At 36.7% G+C, this 21,224-nt stretch overlaps 1 non-coding gene across 1 annotated transcript; it reads left to right on the top strand.

The window, feature by feature from the left end:
• Positions 1–20,585: 20,585 nt before the first annotated feature.
• Trnag-gcc (transfer RNA glycine (anticodon GCC)) lies at positions 20,586–20,656 on the top strand. The gene has a single exon. It is a non-coding gene; the product is annotated as a tRNA-Gly (tRNA).
• The last annotated feature ends 568 nt before the right edge of the window (positions 20,657–21,224 follow it).

Raw genomic sequence — 21,224 nt, 5'->3', positions numbered from 1 at the left:
TTTTTTTACTATTTGGAGTGTTTCCGAGCCATTCGGGGTCCTCAAACTACCCTCCCCCCACAAGGAGTCAAAGACCCAATAATTAAAAAAATTCCCAAAATTTCCAAAAACCTATTCTTTTTCGATTTGGAGTGTTTACTAGCCATTCGGGGTCCTTAACATCACCCCCCCCCCCTAAGGGGTCAAAACCCCAAAATTTAGAAAATTTCAAAAATCATTCTCTTTCGATTTTTATTGTTTCCCAGCCATTCAGGGTCCTCAAAATATCCCCTCCCCCTCTGGGGACAAAGCCCCAAAATTTCGACAATTTCAGGAATTTCAAATATCATTTCTTTCGAGATGGAGTGTTCCAAACCATTCGAGGTCCTGAACATCCACTTTTCGCAAAAGTGAAAGCCCCAAAATTTCGAAATATAAGAATATATATAATTGGATTTTGGTATGTATGACGTCGATAAACTCTTACACCGTTTGACCGATCGCCATGAAAGTTGGCACATCGAAGTGTTTTTATCATCCATTTTTTTTGTAACTCGCCGCTAGATGGCGCTGTAGCGCATCAACTTCTAAACCTTTCAACCGATCGCCCTGGGTAAACAGAAAATCATAGGTCACAGATACACAAACAGTAATAATGTGTCATTTCTTAATGTCCAACACACTGGACATATCGCTATCCATTTTGCTGTAACTCGCGAACAATATATCACCCGGTGTTCAGCCCGGGCAAAGCCGGGTACTGCAGCTAGTTTTAAATAATTTTGAATTGTTCTTCACTTATCTACTCATCTACTCCCCCCTAAAATATATATGAATTTTTGACATATCGTAGTTCCATGTGTTGTTTGCCACTAGAAAGAACGTCAAAAGGTGGTCTAGTTTATGGATAAAAGAGCATTCCCCCAAAAGTGGACATAATGTCGAAGTACGAACTCTGGGTCATGTAACTCGTCTTACGATTAAGCTTTATAAATAGTATTGACAATGTTTTACGTATCCTCTGCAACAGCGTTTGTAAACAACTTCATGTGATTTTTCTGAGTTCGTAATCCAACTTCATGTGTTGCTTTCAAGTGACAGGAAGTGAATACCACTGGTACCATGGAGGTATTATATCATTTGGGTGGGTGTCTGTTCTGAAGTTGAAGTCAACGGGTTAACAAACCGTAACTGTAATAAAGGCTAATAATATTCGAGATATTTGTTTAATTGCTTGACAGAAACCGGCTACGAAGAATCGTAATGCAGTGAGTACTATTGTTAACTTAACATGATAACAAATCTGAAAGTAATTAGCGTTAAACTCCATTCAATATAAGCAAAAAAAATTGCTATCCAGATATTTAAAGGGATTGGGGGAATCGTTCTCACAAGGACTTCAAGTATTATATTGCATATTATAAAATATGCTGTACTTTCACGAAAGATATCTTTGTAAAACAGTTCCCAATAAATTGTTTGTAATATTTCAAGAAATATATTGTAACGTTTTACAACACGTGACTTGTTATTTTTGCATAAATGAAATACGGTTTTCGAGATAATGCTGAGTATTCCTTACAAACGTTAGTGCATAATTAAATATATTTTAATTAAAGTTCCATTCAAGCATTATTTTTTCAAAACCATGGAAAAGATGATCGAATATTCACTCATTGGAATTTTTTGTTTCATTGTGCTTATTAATGTGCGCAGTTAATACTACAAAGCTATTCAGAAAATGGTTTACAAATAACTTTAACTACTAGAGGTACTGATACAACACGAAGCATAAATGCTCGGGTAAGAATACAAACCCAGCATTACTGCAAACATATTTTAAATCAATATTTCTCTTCCTTTTACAAAAAAAAAAATGTACAGTATGGCAAACATGGCACAAACCAACTCTCTTACCTCCATGAGGGGTGCTACTGAAGAGAACTGTCAAATTTGAGACAATTTAACATGAGGCAGTCTCTAGGCCTGAACTCAATAAAACTCCCTCTCACTTCTCTCTCTCTCTCTCTCTCTCTCTCTAATTTTCGTTGTGGCAATCAGCGGGTGGTAACTAAATTAGCTCGAAATGTACCCAAGTGGTGTTTAAGATCGACACGATAAATATCGCTACAATAGCTAGCTAGTTCTTTTGTAAATTCATAGAGAGCGTAAATAACTAACTATATTTAAATAATAATTGAAATGTTCATAACGTAATTAAATATTAAATAGTAGTAAATTAATTATTAGTTAATATTATTGTTTAGTAAGTGTAGATTTATTATGTGTGACCACCTGATCCCTTATACAACAGCTGAAGATGGCAAGTATAATATAGTCCATAATGTAAATTGTAACTGTTTGAATACGAAAAAAATTAAAAAAAGGAATTAAAATTTTTTTTAGCGTAGATAAATTGTGTCGAGCATGCTGGCAATAAACAAGTCTTGAGGCGTTTATTATTATTACTACTCTAATTTTCGAGACTGATAGTTATCGAGTGCCTGCGTTCGAGCTTAAAATTAAAAAAGGAAAGAAAAAAGTTGAGTGTCTATTTTTTTCCCCCCACACATTGAATTGTCACGTTTTTTTTTCGATCACGCAACTTAATTTGTTATATTCACAGATGTAATAGTAGTCGGTGGTTGCACGCGGGTACAGGAATATTGACGGTCTTTCAAACGCATGGTCGTCGGCGGCAAGTGCTGGGTTCGCTTCTTCGATCGGCTCCGTCCTGGCAAAACCGACCGGCGCGGCGGGTCCTATAGGTAGTGACCGGAAAAATTCGCGGGTTAAATGACCTGCAGGATGAACTCCACAGTTCTACGTACACTCGGTCAAATGCCACCCACCCATTGGCTGTGCTGTCTTGTGAGACGTTCCAGCGTAGCAAACAGCCTGTGATTCGATAAAGCTTTGGTTCGGGTGTTTCTCATTGGCCCAGAGTCATTCAGGTGAGTTGTGAGCCAATAGCAGAGGCAGCACTGAGGTATAACGATTTGTATTTTTAGCCTATCGCGAATTCATTTCGTGACAAGATGACATTCAAACATGTGTACAATTCTGCTGGTCCTGATATTGGCTCACAGTTTAACTAGAGCTCTCTGGGCCAATGAGAGACTATCGACCAAAGAAGCGTCGAATCACAAGCTACCCAGTGGAGACGCCTCACAATTTAGTACCCCATGAACACGCGTGTTTACTTGAGAAATGCAGAGGATAATGGAGGATATCCTAGAGGTCATTGAATCCGCGAATTTTTCCGGTCCCTATCTATAGGATACTCGACGAGGGACGCAGCTCGGGCCAAGTCGAGCGTACCCCGTTCTCGACGACGCGCTTCTACGCGACGCATAGCCCTCGACTGGTTTTTCGCTTTGACGCCGGCTAGCTTTATCGAGTTTCCTCGGCGTCTCTCCTGCAAGTGGGGGTAGGGTAGGAGGGGGGGGGGCCGGAGAGCCGGACCCCGTTCCGTTACGACCGCCAGCGCGCACCAGCTGCACGGGCGAGCGCTTCACTGCCTGAGAGAGGGGGAGGGGGGAAGGGGGGGATGCGAGCGCCACCCCGGCCTCGGGTAATAACTAACCGCGAACAACGAGAGATAACGCGGAGTGTGACGTCTTTCATTTACGCTAGAAGCACGCTAAACTTTCATTATTTTCACTTACAACTTTCATTTTTTTTTTTTTTTTTAGCACCACAAGGCTGCGTACCCAACGTGGCTGTACAAGTTATACGATGGAAAAAAAAATTGAGCGAGTCTTTCATTACACGCCGGTGATATGGAAACATCTTACCACGGTAACGAGCAAAATTCCACGTGCTTCATAATAAACTTTTCGACAAAGAATTTTATTTAAATACCCTTATTCATGTTTAAATTCGTTTGAAAATTAATACTTTGAAGTTTCAGCAGACGTTAGACGTTATATACTTCCATAACATTACTAAAAAAATTACCTGAAAATTTTAAAACCCATATACAACTAAGCAATTGTTTGTACTTTTTTTTTGTTTCTTGCTTAGACGACTGAAATCAGTCTGTAAATGATTACCACCAACAAACCTTAATCTCATTGAGCTGATTCGACATTATCATCATATAATATTATTGCATTATGTCGTTATTAATAAAATTAAAAAAAGTTTCAAATGACGAGTTTCGAACCACGTCCTTCGTGGTTAAAAAACACATGCTTTACCGCTGTGCTACCAATCCCATTTACATGAAGCAAGGAGAATATGTATTATAATAATTGTGATGCTTTTTTCTTAGGTATTTTTTAACTTACGATTACTTTTTACAATGGCGTTTTTAGTTTACAAAATATATTCCGGGGTAGTTTCACCATCATAAAGTTACAATTGGCACACATATGCATTTGGTATGTACCCTAATGGTTACGAAAGTGATAATATACGAGTTTTATGTTGTTTTCACGTGGGTCCACTATCTTTATGTCACATTTCCGTTCATTCATTTCTGTTCCAGTTTCACGAAATTACTGGTAACAAATGCCGTGTACCGACAGTTAAGACGTTTACACATAAAAAACACAACAATCCTGTCATTAACCTGAATTTTTTTCAATCGAAAATCTTAGCTTAATGCACTGGAAATAAAATCGAATGTAACTTTTCAAAAGTTTCTACTCTCTAAATATGCAATCATAATTAAAAATAGTGATTTTAACATTTTTTTTAAATACTAGATAGCTGTTGTTAAAAAAAAACACACGTTAAAAATTATATTTAACTTATCTAATCCGATTAGTTAAAACATGTTAGCACGATACAATTAACTTACATATCGCTGTAATCTGGGATAAGAATCCTTGAAACTAAGACTAGATAAATATATAAAAAAACGAAACATGCATTGGTTCGTAATAAAAAAAAGGTCTTACATTCACTGTTGAATGACTCTTGGGTATATTATATTTTTTGTACATGAATACCTTTTTTTCTAGCACTTAATTCGAAAAATTTAATAAATAGCTCGATATGATATCTCAGTAAAGTACGAGCAAATTAATTTATATTTTTTAAACACAGGCCAAAGATTTTTAAACATTTTTGGTTAACCATTATCACAAAAAAATTTTGTATTTGGTTTCCTTTGATAATATTTAGCTATATTCCTTGTTAATTCTTAACTTCGATACATTTGGGACCTACGGATTGAAATGGAGAAAAAAATTTAGAAAAAAATTAACACCCGTTCTTTGAATGATTCGTGCAATGAGGAAGATTGTTTTAAAACATTTTTATGGACATAAGCCGTTGCTCATTTTCATTGTATTTCATAGTGGAACCACAAGTATTGACAATAAAGATGACGAAGCCTAAATCAGCTGATGTCAAATGCTAAAAATGCATGTTTTCCATGCATTAATCATTTAACATCGGCTGATTTTGACTTGTTTTTCTTTCTGTTCGTGAATTCAATTTCTTGCCGAGTCTTGTGGTTTATGTATGACATAAAGTAAAAATCAGCAATGGCGCACGTCCATAAAATCTTTTGAATTATTGACACATGGGTAACAATTTTTGCAGTCCTGAGACAGCTGGAAGTACAATGACCAGGCAGCGTAAATCAAAATATTTGGAGACCAGAAATAACTAACTCGGTGGTTTCCCCTAGAATTTAATGGGCAACGAAATATTTTCAGTTGAGTTATGAATTACTTGAGAAATTAATCTCGCTTCCCATCAAGGTTAACCGGATTCGATTCGTTGTTAACTATTCTACTATATGTTAAGTGCCATGACAACACTGCAGCCCTACCAGCCAAACAAATAACTCGTAACTGGAAAACGTAACGAAAGTTGGCGTGTATTGATAGGTTTTCTATTGGTACTCCCGTATTTTCCGCCCATCAATTCCCTCAATACTCTATTAAATTTTCATCCCCTTTCATCGTCTCCAGCGTCCCCTAATCCATTTCGCTATATTCTTTAACCATCCCCTCTTCTCAAGAAACCAACCTGAAGAGTACAGTGCCTTTAAGCTAAACCCAGTATTTTAAAATCAATTCTTCACGTTTTCTTTCAGTCAGTAAGAACTTAAAATTAGAAATTACCCATCCTTATAAGTTTGCTACTGTACTTAGCGAGTACCAGCATGTCAGGCTAAGTTTTAGAAACATTTTGTGCGGTTGAGGACGAATGAAAATTTCGGAATTTGATTCCAAAATGTGTTCAGATTTGCTGGAATGCACAGAAATTTTGGAACAATTTTTTTTAAAGTTACATCAAACTTGTTTGTGTGAATTAATTGTATCAATTTGTTTTATTTTAGAGGTTATTGTAAGTTCATGTCATTAATAAATCCTCGAGAACTAAGTGGAGACAGCTTGCAACATAACCAAGCCTTAATACGCCACTTCTCAAGGCAAGACTCGAAATATTGCTGACTAGTACACTACTGACGCCAATCACAGCATGTTTGTTCAGTATACATAAGCACATTATTTGAAAACAAAGCAATCGTTATTTTATAGCCGTCTTGCACTTTGGTGCCAAAAAAAGTGTGTCTTGGGAATAGATATCAGCGTTTGAGTATTATTTTTGCACTAAATTGAGACGTTGGGCAAAGCCAGTTGTAAGAATAAAAATTGCGGCACTGTATCATACACATAATTCAGAATGTTCTTCAATACCTAAGAAACTAATAATATAATCTAGCTCCCTAAACAGGACAAACCGAAAATTAAAAGAGCACATTTCTGTCTTACGAAAACATGCAAGATTTATAAGCATTCAAATCGTACTAAAATAGGTTGTGCGGAGTGTTTAGAATTGTATACTTTACACGGCTAAGTCTTTCATAAATAGAGCATGGTCTTCACTGTAAGTATGAAACTTAAAAACTAATGCAAATCAGTGAAATTTAACTGGAAACAGCTCTGAAATTGAGAAGTTTCTACGGTTTTCTGGTAAAATCATAACAATTCACAACATTCTAAACGGTTTTATGTTTACAGTGTAGAACCTCGCGCAGTCCATCAATGGCTGAATAAGTGCATAAAAAACCCCTCAGAATGTACCTTAAGTTTACGCAGTTATTGGTCTGTGATTTCATGGCAGCAGTATTCTTCTTAAAGTAAATCATGTAACGTTTATTAAAGTATATAACGTAAATTTTATTAAGATATACAACAGCAGAAAAAAGGACACATTTTAGCCCTTGTATACTAAATTAAATCTTGCGTTTATAATCACTCTGAAATCAAACACATGCCATATTACCTGCATTTTTTCAAAAATAAAAAGTTATTAGAACTTATAACTTAAGAGTCTTATCTGTAAAGTTGACAAGAAGGCTTAGCTAAAATTGGCAATAAACAAGTTATAGAAGGAAGATTGTAACAGAACATCAGGAAATTTTCCGAGACTTTGTTAAGACGACTTAACTAATCTCCCAAACTAAACATGTTTCGTCGGTCTTTAAGCGACAAGATGATGCAAGCCAACGTTAAGTTTCTTGGTTTTAAAACTAATGAAGAAACGTGCACAGAACTGAGACGGTAATAAATCATCACTTTAAGGCAACTTTAACTCCGGTTGAACGTCTTTCAAGATTCCACTTTCTTCAATAACAATACCCATATTGCTTTCTCAGAACTACAAGAGTATACCAGATTTTTATTTTAAAAAATTAATAGAAAATCTAATTGAAATAAAATATAACCTCGCTTTAAGTAAAATCATCAAACCTTACGGCAAAAAAAGTTCATTAACTTCAAAAAAATATTACAATAAACTAACGAAAATATGACTAAATTTGAGATGGTTAAGTTTTATGGCTAAAGAGGCCACCTGATACATTAGTCAATACATATATTACAACATTTATCTAAGAAATATCACCTATCAGTCAAAAACCTTTATATTAGGCCTACAAGTTCAGGACGAATCGTACGCATCGGCTGATCATGTAGTCTTTTCAGACTTTTATAATGCTGTCAGCTGTGATGTATACACACTATCACTAACAGTAATTATTTTTTTATGTGAAACAGAAATATCCAAGTGAAATTACAGGTATTTGTAAATTGTACATTTACACGAAAACAACTGTATCACTACACATAAGAGTTCGTAGCAGTACTTGGTTCGGATTCTTACCCAGGCATTTATGCTTTGTGTTTTCTCAGTAACTGCAATAGTTACAGTTATATGCAAACAATTCCCTGGATAACTTTCCAGTATTAACTGCGCACATAATAAGCATGATACAACAGAATGAAGCCAAATAGTTGAATATTCGATTTTCTTTTCCTAAGTTTAAAAAAATTCTTGAATGAAACAAAAATTCAAATATAAAATTATTCACTAATTTTTGGATGATCTACTCAGTATTATCTCTAAAAACGTATTTAATTTATGCAAAAAACATCGTGTACACCCATGTGTTGCACAAAGTTACAATCAAAATATTTCTTGTAGTATTACAAACTATGACTTGGCAACTGGTTTCCAAAGAAATATTTGGCAAAGTTCAGATTTATTTTCTGTGTACAATAGGTACTCTACTTCATGTTAAAATTATATATATATATTAAACCATATAGTTAACAACGTACAATTTTGTAAAGTATCTTGTCGCCAAACGCTCGGAACAAATCATAAATTTACCTCCTGTTAAATATTCGCAGCTCTAATATGTATTTACCTATAATACTATAATAATCTAGGACTATGCTATTTTTATTGTTAAAAAAATCAAATACCAATAGCTAGAAGCAAATAAACCTACAAGCATACACGAAGGTGTAACATTTCTTAAAAGTAGTACGAAACCAGACTTTAAGTTTTCAAAAAACTGAGTTTTCTAAAGCTCTACGCACTACAGATAGGTGTGTGTGTCTCTTCAAAGAAAAATTATACAAAACGTCTACCCACTGCTGCGGTCTACTTTAACCAATAAACGTGAAGGTTAACTACAAAGTTCCCATACATATTCATCACTATATAGAAAGTGCTGGGGTCAGAACGATAATAGATTTTTGAAAGTTTTTATCAAATTAATATCGAATAATGTATTGTGGAAATTACAACATATTTTTCGATCACTTACTCTGTCAAAAATGCATATTATGTGTTTAAAAATTAATCTGTTATTTCATTGCATATTAAGTACGCATCAAATGTTTAGGAGCATGACATATATAAAGTAAAACTTTTAAGTTTGCGCTAAATACGGCTAAAATGGATGAAAAAATTAAATAATGAATATTATGCAAATTTAAAAATAATTTTTAATTAATTACATGAAAAATTTACTTATTAAGAGACAATTAAAAAAACTTTTCAAAATAAGCACAATTAGTGTGTCCAAAATTGTTCTGAATAGTAAAATTTACGAAAGTTTTACATTTACGTAAACGTATAAAATATCTCATAGCTTACAAACAAAACTGATTTCAAACTTCAAAATCTAAACCATACACGAAGTAGCTATAATAACTGCGTTTACACTTTAAAAAAATTTGAATTTTAAAATCTATTTGAGCTGTATGTGTATAGCGAGTTAAATGCATTTCTTCTGGCTAGTTCGTGATATGGTTTAGATTGATTTGATATTTCCTAGACCCGTTTTTTTTCAACTTTTTATATATATATATGTGTGTGTGTTTGTGTATTAGGGTAATTCTTGCATATGTTTGACTGCAAAAAATCGTGAGTTATATATATATATATATAATATATATATTATATATATTATATATACATTAATTTTATATACATATATAATGTTGGTAGGTAGGTATGTATGTATGTATGTATGACGTCGATATACTCGGACACAGTTTGCTCGATAGCCATGAAAGTTGGCACATCGAAATGTATTATTTGATGGAGAATTTTTATGCTATCAATTTATTTGTGACTCGCCGCTAGATGGCGCTGCAGCGCATCAACTTCTATGCCGTTCACAACCGATCGTCACGGGTAAACAAAAAATCATAGGTCAGTCAGAATTTGTGTGTCATTTTTCTATGTCCACCACACTGTCACATAGCTTTATCCTCTTTGCTTTAACTCCCGGACCATATGTCACCCTGTGTTCAACCCGGACAACGCCGGGTACTGCAGCTATGAAAATTGGTGTATTGTGATTTTTATTGTCCTTAATCCTTAATAACAACAAATAGTGATTGTGACTGTGATTAGTATTTGGTGAGCGAGTTTATAATGCAATACCATTTCAAACGCTTTACACAGATTCTAGATTACATACAAACCATTAATTTTAGATATATAGGGGTAAATAAATAAACCACGGGAAGACAACGTCAGCCGGGTTCCGCTAGTTCTTTTATAAAAATAAAATACATTTTATATAATTTTGTGGAAGTTCAGTCACTCAGATAAGGATACACACACGTTCAAATGAGTTTAACGTAAATATGAAATAATGACCTCGAACAGGGCGTACCCCTTTAAAGGGGTCGAGGCGCAAGGGAAGAGCTATTTTTAAGTGGGGGGGAAAAAAAAGGGGAGAGTGAATTGAGGTGACGCTGCTTCGTAGCGTGGCCGGCATTACGCCAACCAGCTCGCGAGATACACGTGGAGGGGGGGGGGGGGGATGAGGGGCGAAAGAAAAGAGTTGAGCGGGTTGGGTGAAATCGAAAACCTTCTCTCAACCCCCCCCCCCCCCCCCCCCAATCGAACCGACTACCCGAGGGGCGTGGAACCTATTAGCGGCCGCCTCAGGAACAGCTGACGAGTTTTCCGTGTAAACTCTGCGGCGCGTCAAATTAACCGCGTTTGTGGGGCTCCGTGCTTCCCCCCCCCCCCCAAAACCCACCCCCCATCTAACCCCTTCCACTCCGGAAGTTAGGGGCTCCCCAGCTCGCACCAGAAAAGAGCCGAGCTCCTCGCTCAAAGAAAACTGGATGTGGCGTGCCATCCGAAATCCGGATAAATACCACCAGTTTCAGAAGCAAACAGCGCGTTCGACTTATATATATATATATATATATATATATATATATATATATATATATATATATAAAAGAGTTACGCAACTCTGTCGATTTTTCAAATTGAAATTCGTCTAACTATAACACTTTTAGAAATGAGTCCATACAATAATTTAAAGGTCATTAAAAACTGACGATGTTAATTGTAACCAAAATTGTACCTAGGTATATCTTGTGGAATATGTTTTTTTTTTTTTTTTTACTGACAACTGCCGTCCATTAGTTCGACTCGTTCGCACCGATTTATTTTATATACTTTAAGAATGCATGAGTCAGGCACGGTATGTGGCTCGATGGTTGATTAATTAATGTAACCTTAAACTAAGCGATGTAATCGGGAACACCGCTTACATCATCTAAATCCGCGGAGAGTACACGAAACATGATTCAATTTTATATTCTATATAAAAAAATAGCTTCCAACAGTTTTAGCGTTTTGACATAAAAAGTTTCTTGGAAAATTAAAGTAAATAATTAATCAAAAAATAGTTTTTCAGCTCTCTAATGCAAGGCAATACTGACGATATAAAAAGTGCACGCTCTTAAATTTCTACTGCCCGCAAAGAGATCTGGGGCTGTCGGAATGATTCCTCTAAAGAAAAGTCAGCAGAATTGCGAGCGAGATGAGCCCAATATTAGGTAAACAGATTCTCCGAATTTTTTGAGAGCCGCAACATGTATTTTCTCTGCATCTACGTAGAATTTTAAGACGATAAAAAATAGATAAAATCAAAATATTTTATTCACGAATTCAAATTAAATTCTTAAAAATAAAGGCTACCTAGGAAAAAAAGGAAAAATGTAAAAAAATATGGTAGTCATTAGAACAACAAAATTATTTTAATTAATTATTTATTAAAGTAAAAAGCAGTTGGGCGATGCGATGGCGGGCGGTGCGAGCGCAGGTTGAGAACATGCCTTGTGATTGGGCCATTTAATTTTGTTCCGATATTTTTTTTTCTTTTGCTGTGGCAGCGCTGTGAGTTGTAGAGCCGTGAAACCCTATGAAAAGAACCTCATACCGACCCCCTGCTCTAGAGAAATGATCCGATACCTCAATTCCGCTAAAGTGTGTCGTAATGTTCAAATGCCTATTCTTGAAACCGCTATAGCGGGTACCGGAATCAAAAGTTTCGGGTTAGCGAAAAGTCTCCTTGGAAATGTGGCATCTTTGCTTTTAGTGTTGACGTCACTGGCAGAATGCCAGTCGCAATCAGGAAAAGAGCATTTACCACAGGAGTGCATTAGTTTTATTATTTTCCCTTCATCTCTATTTTCTTGATCGTAGAGGTTGAACTTTGGGCAGTATTGTGTGCTTTAAGCCCCTTTATGCCACGATGGAAGGGTTCGTACATGCGCCGGTAAAATCTTCCAACAAAACTGCTGCCATAGCCTCCATGCTAATAACCTATGCCATAATACTTTACCCACAGCATCTCCAATGCAAATATCAAATCCATTTCTCGTAGAATAAGTACTATGAAAACATAAAGATTTCTTTAAATTGTTACAAATTCATTTGTTTCAGTATTTAAAAACACTAGCATAACTTAAAAGACCTTTCTTTTGTCCGTCTTTTTGCTTATTTATCTCAAACTCATAACTTATCATGTTTTTATGTACTAAAGATAAAAATATATTTTGTACAATGTTTGTTGCTTCAAAAATCATTTAAGAATATGCAAATTGATTTTTATAATCATTACAAGTCATTCAAAACGACAAATATTATTGACAAGGTCTTGGCAAATATTGTTGAAGAAAATTGGTACTTTTTAGCGCAGTAGCTACCAGAGAACAATTTACACATGTATCAAAAGATCGCTTACTTTTTTTACAATGGTGAAACATCAACAATATCCTGGTAATTAGGGTAATTAAGAAGTTACATAATATAAGGAGGTGCATAAGTCATGCCACTGACCTAACCCAACCAAGCGTTTACACAATTTTAAAGTGTTTTAATATAGCTATCCCAACTTAACCAAACACACACGATTTTCAAGTATATCAGAACCACAATGGAGCATCCATTTCCGATAAATCTGAGTTCCGAAGAACAAAAAGCTCTCCAATCTCTGGATGAATTGCAATTCCCCCAGCAAAGGAGGTGGCAGAAGAATTCCAACATTTAGTGACGTCATTTAGATAATTCTGATATTGAGTTTTCAAGATTAAAGTTTGGTAATTCTCTGTGGGATTAAAGTTTGAAAATTCTGTGTCGGGTTGAAGTCATTCCTCTAGAGCAGGGGTCGGCAACCTTTCGAGTCGGAAGAGCCAAAAATTACAATTTACAAAATTTCAAAGTTTTTAAAGAGCCACAAAATTTTTTTCATGCCAACAATAAATAGTACTTGCATAAATAAAGTTTTTTGATAAAAAAAAACTAATCTATTTATTCATAAGAAAAATTTATTCATATATAAGTAGTGTTTTTTCACAACAAATTAGATAATATATATGGTCTTATTATATAATCACTTATTATATTATTAAAAATTAACACAATTAAACACTAACTTACAGCACTAACTTGTACTTCAATAACAATTAATTGCGCAAACACATTCAATGGGAGCGTTGGCTTTGCATGGTTTTAGAAAGTTTGGATAAATTTGGCTCATAACTTGTTGTTTTAAGTTTCAAACACGACTCTAAACTTTCATTTGTTAGTTGGCTTCTTACTTTACTTTTAATTATATTCATGCAAGAGAACGTTTGCTCGCACGAATATGTCGATCCGAAGATAGTCAGCACTCCAAATGCCAACTTCTTCACCTCACTGTAGCAATCAGGAAGACTATTCCATGCGTCGAATATAAATAAGTGCCTCAACTCGCGGCATTTCTTTTAAAGCTGTCCACTTTTGTTGTGTTACGTACATACATTTCTGGACCTCCAACTCTTCCAACTTGCTTTTCAACTCTGTAAATTTTCCACTCCACAAAGCTTTACTTTTTAAATCGATCAATTGCATTTCTAGAGATCCAGTATCAACTCCAAATGGATCAATGTGGATTTCATTACCATTTGTGTTGAGAGGATTTACTATGAATGCTAGAGTGGTTTTGTTGGTTTTGAATGGTTGAAATCTGTCAGTAAATTCATCTTTAATTTTTTTTATAACTGTGCTGAAGTATTTCGTGTCAACAGTTGCACTGGTTTTCTCGTGATATTTCTTTAGAAATTGAAAATGAAGTAATTTACCGCTCTGAATATCTTCTGCAAAAATAATTAATTTTTCTTCGAAACTAACCAATTCTTCTACCAAAACATAGGCTAGGTTTCCCTTTTCTTGCAGTTTTAGATTCAGCTCATTTAATTTCGCTGTGATATCCACCATAAAGTAAAATTTTTGCAACCATTTGCCGTCCTCTAATTCAGGGTGATTAATGCCTTTTTCATCGAGGAATGTATTTATTTCATTCAAGCACAAAGCAAAACGTTTCAGCACCTTACCTTTAGAAAGACATCGCAATTTATTGTGAAGAAGGAGGTCGGAATACTGTGTCTCCATTACGTTTAAGAATTCTTTAAACTGACGATGGTAGAGTGCTTTTGACAAGATGCTGTTAACAATCTTGATTACCAAATTCATGACCTCAACTATTTCGGCCAGAAATGTTTGGGCACAAAGTGCTTATTGGTGTATTATGCAGTGAAACGTAAGAATTTCGTGGTTTATTTTGCTCTGAAGAATCGTTGTTGTCCCTTTATTTTTCCCTGTCATCCTTCTGGCTCCATCTGTTGCTATTGAAACGATTTTATTTAAATCGATCTTATTAACTTCGAGGCCTTTTTTTCACGGCATTCGCTATATCTTCCCCTCTAGTTTGTCCCGAGAGTGGTAGCAATCCTAGAAGTTCTTCTTTTGGACCTTGGGAAGACATATACCTAACAAAAAGGGCAATTTGTGCCGTGTCTTTTATGTCGCAAGACTCATATATAGCAAGTGATAAGGCAGAAGACAGTTGAAGGTCTTTCTCCTGCAAATATGTTACATTTGAAGACATTTTTGCTATTCTGTCTTGTACGGTTTTAGCGGATAGTGGCAAATCTTTAATTTTTTTCAAGATTTCTGGTTTGTTTTTGAAATCACGAAACAGTTCTTCAGATGCACGAATGAAGCAATCTTTGATACACTCACCATCTGTGAATGGTTTGCATTTTTTTGCGATTTCTAGTAATACCGCGAAGCTTGCCAGATTAACATTACTTGTAGATTGCGTCCAGTTACTTAACATGGAACTTGATTGCTGTTTTTGTTTTTGGAGCTCATCGACAGTTTTTTTTCGTTCTTCACCAGCTGGATATTTACTAGCAAACTGAGTATGTTTTGTAGTGAAGTGTCTCTCTAAATTTGATTTCTTATTGTGTGCGAGTTTTTCGTGACAAATGAGACAGGTCGGAAGGCCATCTGAGAGTTGCATATGAAAGCGAACAATTCCGTCCAATCCCGATTGAATTCTCGATACTCTTCTTCAGTTCTTCTCTTTATTTTTTTGTAGATGCCATGCTTGCGGTGAAGCTGTAATAAAGAATTTTTAAAATTATTATTTAGGTATCCAAAACAGCAGATGACAAGTTTTGCAATTATTTACTATTTTAATAAAAACACGTTCGCGGTAATATCAAAAAGTGTACTTTGTTTCTTTTTGGACACTTCTTATTGACTTAAAAAAAGGAATTAGGTATCTTATTTAAAAAATATGTAATATATGTATAAATATAATACTTATTACGTTACCTAGCTTTACTTCGGTTTTATTATTATTATATATGTACATACATACCTCTGAGAAGATAATTCGCTTGGAACTCTTCTACTTGAAAAAACAAACTATACGTCACAGCCAAATCACTGGTGAAGACGCCAAACTGTCTTGCGTCGAAACGAATTAAATTCTAGATAGAAACATCAGACGACGGCGTCATTCGAGAGCTTCCGACGGACCACAGAACAAGGAGGGAGATATAGAAGTGCGACTGATATGTTGGAAACTGAAACCATGTTTGCACGTCAAGTGGCGCTATCTGTTGGGTGGGCCCGTAAGTACTAGTAAAACGAAAACCTTGGGGGGTGGAGAGCTTTAAAATGATAATTTAACTGCTTGATTACATATTGTTTAGTAAAATATAACAAGCGTGGAAAAAAACCAGGCTTACTACTGGTTTGTAATAAAAAAGTATTTTCTGTATAAATGACCTGGTGATGCAGTATTTCTGGAACGGAACTAAAGAGCCGCAGCTTCACATCCAAAGAGCCGCATGTGGCTCGCGAGCCGCAGGTTGCTGACCCCTGGTCTAGAGGAATCAATCCGATAGTCAAGAATAGGGCCCCTGGTCGGAGAAGGAGCGGCTGCCCGCTCATCCGCCAAGTCACGATGGTTGCAGCGCGATCCAGGGGCTAAACAAACAGCACGTCTAATACAAAGTCAGGGCGAAAGAGACAGGAATTTATTTATTCATTTTATTCACACGGTCAAATTTAACCACTGGATATCTTACAATTCAGTACGTGGCGAAAATAAAATCTGAAATACGAATATATCATAGAATCAAAACCAATATTACAATATTAAATATTTGGTTGGTAACACACTACGCAATCAAACCGCTATTAAAAAAAAAACATAATCGGAAGAGTAGTTTAACACTGCCTTTAATTCAACTGGATTTGCAGTACGAAGGGCTTATACTTGACAGCGAGGAGGGTGCGATGCGTGGGGTAGGTGTGTAGATAAACACTGGCGCACAAAAAGGTCCAGATTCGCTTCCCCACCCGTTCCCCCTCCCAGGGATTCAAGCCCTTCCGGACCACAGACCTATCGAACCGCTGGCCTCATCCCGCGTGGCGGGTTCTGGCCCTCCCCTCGTACGACCACCCCCCCCCCTGCCCCGGGCCGCGCAAATGTGCCAAAAGCAAACACCAACTCGACGTCCTGATTTATGGGCCATTTTCCACAGGCTAACCCCCCATCCCCCCCCTAGCCATCCGCCTACCCTGACCCTAAGACCCATCTTCGACCCGCTGCCCGCCGGGAACCAGTACAGAGAAACACAATGCATCCACAGCCGACATAACCATGAACACGACAAGCAGAGCAGGCGGTCAGAAAACAAACAGCGAAGCATTCGCGTCACCTTGGCTAGAGGTTACACTCCAATTGTCCATACACTTGTCCGTTGCTTCGATGACCGGACCACAGAAATTTGCACACGCCGTCCATAATCAGTAAAAATAATTCCCCACATGAAATTCATGAATAAATCTGGTTACAAACTGCCCACGGATCTTTGTTACGTGTAGGCCTACTCAAAATTTTACCTTCAACATTAACTCACAAAATTTATTTCTATAAAACTAGTTTTTATTTGAATATTGCGGTATCTTGATTTGTCATCATGCCATACAACAAGACATACGTACTTGTGTAGGAAGGTTAACTCTGGAACTGCATCGTTCATGTTTGCTTGCGACTCTTTAGTTAAAAAAACAATTTTACGAGCCTTAAGTTCGTTACTCTATGGTTACGTTTATGGCTATTCCACTCGCTAGCGATTTCTGTGGTTTTTTCTATGGTTTTTTTTTTGACGTTATAACGTCTTATAAATCGATGAACGCCGGCTGCACGAACGAAAAAGCATGACTCATTGTCACGTTCCGCCTGAGCCGAGCGTGCAAGAACCGGCCAACCACCGTGCGAGAATATCTTCTATAATATCAAACTGGTTAAGGCGGTCGTTTTAAAAGCAGCACTTTAAAAAGTTTGATTCATTTGTCCAATTTCATCATTTCAAATTAACAATTTATTGACATTGATTTGATTTCAGTTTATTTCTATAACTAATTGTTCGTGATTATATTTAAACAAATTATTTAATTTAAATTTGCAAAAACTGTAAATAATATTTCAAAATTTAAAAAGTATTCAATTTTTCATCAATGATTTCTTATGACGTTATCACGTAAAATTGTCGTCCGTAAATCGACTTTACAGACAACCCCTTCTTTTATATTAAGTTTGCTTGCAAAACACTGTGTCATATATTCAAAGATGAGTTTGTATACACTGTGTGACACATGACAGCTTCGTTATATCATGTAGCTTTGCTGAGAGCTGTATTTCATTCCTCCAGTGGAGGGGGGAGGGGGTGTTGCTCGTAATGAAACTATCTGAATGTTTTAAACCTTTTATGTTTAAATATACCTCAGAAACCTCAAAACTCTCGTCAAAAATCCCTCCTCTACCTTCCTAGTGCATGTTAACCTGTTTACAACAGAACTTTAGACTATAGAGTTTTCAATGATTTTCCGTATAATAAATACAATTATTTTTATATAGACAAAATAAGTATTTTAAATTCTTAGTATTAAAAAAACATTTGACGCTCAAAGAAACCATGAGATTTAATAAATACATACATAAAAAGCTTAAAATTCCCCAGAAGTGTTTCGCGAGCAAATGCGGTTTGATATTCAGAAATCAGATACCTTGTGAAAGATTTCAAAACATCATACGTAACTATATTTATAAAAAAAAATTGCACTTTGACACTTTGACCTCCTGAGGCTTAACAAATGATGGTGCATCACACTATTGCCTCATAATGCACTTTTCGAGGCTAGTGGGTGCACAGCTGACCGGACATGGACATTCATTATGCATTTGCAAAAATTTCAGAACAAACTAAAAAAACCAAATTTACCCGGAAATGGTTTCCTCCAGTTGAATCATGAGCCATGCGGAGGAAAACAGCAGCTGTGTGCCGAGAACAGGGAGGCCTCTCATTAGAAGACCAGCGTGTCCCAAAGACTTTCTTGCGGCGACCTACCCCGGTGTGGCGACGAAGTTGAGGGCCCAGAAAAGGGGCCCCGGGCAAACCTTGTTCCCCCCCCCCTTGCCCTTCCCCGAGAGGGTGCGCAGCCCTACCCGCTTGGAAAACCCTTCCAGCGGCCGTTTATCAACAGCCCCTGGGGAGGAGGGGGGGGGAGGTAGCAAAAACATTGATTGCGGCCGCGAAGCGGGCATTCTCTCATTACTCTCTCGTCCCGACCGCAATCAGCCGGGAGAAACTACAAGACCCTTCACCTATTTCTAGCCTCCCCCCTTCCCCCCTTCCCCCCACACACACCCTGCACGACGACCCACACACTCTCCGCACGCCGGCGCCGCCGCAGCATGTTGCAACATAGAGCTGTAATCAACACGACGCCGCTCCACCCCGTCAACAGACGCGCCGAGATGACAAATGCGCGCAGCTTTCGCACACCCTCCCCCATTTCCACAGCAATCATGCACCTCTACGTTGAAAACAGCGTTGGAAAGAAGAAAAAAAAAACACACACAGAGAAAGTGGCCGTTACGCGCGTTAGGATTGAAATTTTCACTGACCGAGGTGTAAGAATTCATAATACAGCATGTCCATGAAAGAATGTCCCGGTTATAAATTTTAATGGTATAAACTGCAAGCGTTGTAAAATTTTGGTTCAAGGTCACACTTAAATAGTAACTCAAACAGTTTTAAGATAAGCGCACGCGAGAGTACTGTTTTGTTGTTTTCTCGGCTCGCAGCGCCAACTATGTTTGAAAGAATGACTCGTTCCCCAATAAGTAGAAGGTGAACTTGTAAACGTTATTTGGCAAAAATACGGAGTCCCTCTCCTTTGTAATCTCTTAGTGCTATAGTGGTTGAACGTCGAAGTCCCTGACCGTTGGATTGATCGTAATGGTCGATACGACACAGCTCTTGTTCGCTGGTCTTCACGTTACCTGACATAACGCCATGCGAATGTTTGACGTGACAACGCCTAATAAATCGATGAACGCTGGCTACACGCACGAAAAAAGTGTCCTGTTACGCTCATTGTTTCGTTACGCTGTGTCCCGTTACGCTCATTGTTCCGTTACGCTGTGTCCCGTCACGCTCATTGTACGCTTGCGCCGCACCGACAGAAGTGAAAACTTAAAACTTTGTTTATAAATGTGTAATATGAAATAATTTCTACGTCAAATGTACGTAAGAAAATGAATCTGATTACTAGTATAATAGTAAGTATATATTATTTTATTATTTAAAAAAGTAGCATCTGTCGGCGAGTGCAGTAATAATAGGTTATGTTAGATATTTGATCACAGTTTATTTATATGAAAACTTGTTAATAATTATATTTAAACTTTATAGCTAAACTCCAGTTTTTAAAATTAAAAACAAGTCATCTACACGTGAACTGTTTCGTCGACTGTTTATAAAGTGAAGTGAAAGGTTAATGTGGTTTTCATTGCTTATTACAACAATTTCGGCAATAAAGGTTAATTATTCATGCATTTTAAAAATCTGATTACTAGTATAATTTCAAGTATTTATTCATGTATTATTAAAACAAATAAGTTTCAATTTTATGCATAAAAGTATGCAATCATTTCATCAATGTTTTGTTATGACGTTGTCACGTTAAACTATCGTCCGTAAACCGACTTTACAGACAACCGATTATTTTTTATTGTAATTGCCTCCGGTGATGTAAGTCTCTGTTCATCACGTAGATTGTTTGTAATGTATCTATTAAATTTAATGAATACTAAACTACATAATAACAATCAATGCCATCTAGCATCGGTGGTTCAGTGGTAGAATGCTCGCCTGCCACGCGGGCGGCCCGGGTTCGATTCCCGGCCGATGCACAATAATTTTTTTTTTTCGTTTGGGAATTTATAAAAGATTTTGTCTACGTTCCGCTACCACCTAATGATTCGCCAGAGTTGAGACACAGAACTACGAGGCTATTTATTGCTTCCATTACTCCGGACTTATTAACCAAAGTGTGGGCAGAATTGGACTCTTAGGTTATACGTGTGCCGTTTAACTAAAGGTGCACATATGGAACATTTGTAAGAAAAATTTTGTTTGTTTACCTTAAATTTTAAGTATGATTTGTTGCGAACAGTACAAATTAAATAGTTTTAATATACCATCTAAACTGGGACATTATTTCATGGATACCCGTAATGTGTGCAAGTATGAATGTGAGCAAGTACGTGAGTGCGCAAATGGAAAGTATGCAAGTGTGCGAGAATCAATCGCGTGATCACACAACTGCGCAAGGGTACTAGCGCGCTATAATATAAACATGCCAACGAGCCCTGCTCCTTCAACCTGTGTTTTAGATAAGTAATTTGATAGCTAAAATATGATACGTAAAGTATGTATGTTCTTAAACGTTTTTACAGTCCAAAAATGTAGATGTAACAT

The sequence above is a fragment of the Bacillus rossius genome (assembly GCF_032445375.1).
Source record: "Bacillus rossius redtenbacheri isolate Brsri chromosome 9 unlocalized genomic scaffold, Brsri_v3 Brsri_v3_scf9_2, whole genome shotgun sequence".
Lineage (NCBI taxonomy): Eukaryota > Metazoa > Arthropoda > Insecta > Phasmatodea > Bacillidae > Bacillus > Bacillus rossius.
The sequence above is the reverse complement of the archived record's forward strand: the minus strand, read 5'-3'. Positions and strand labels throughout refer to the sequence as shown.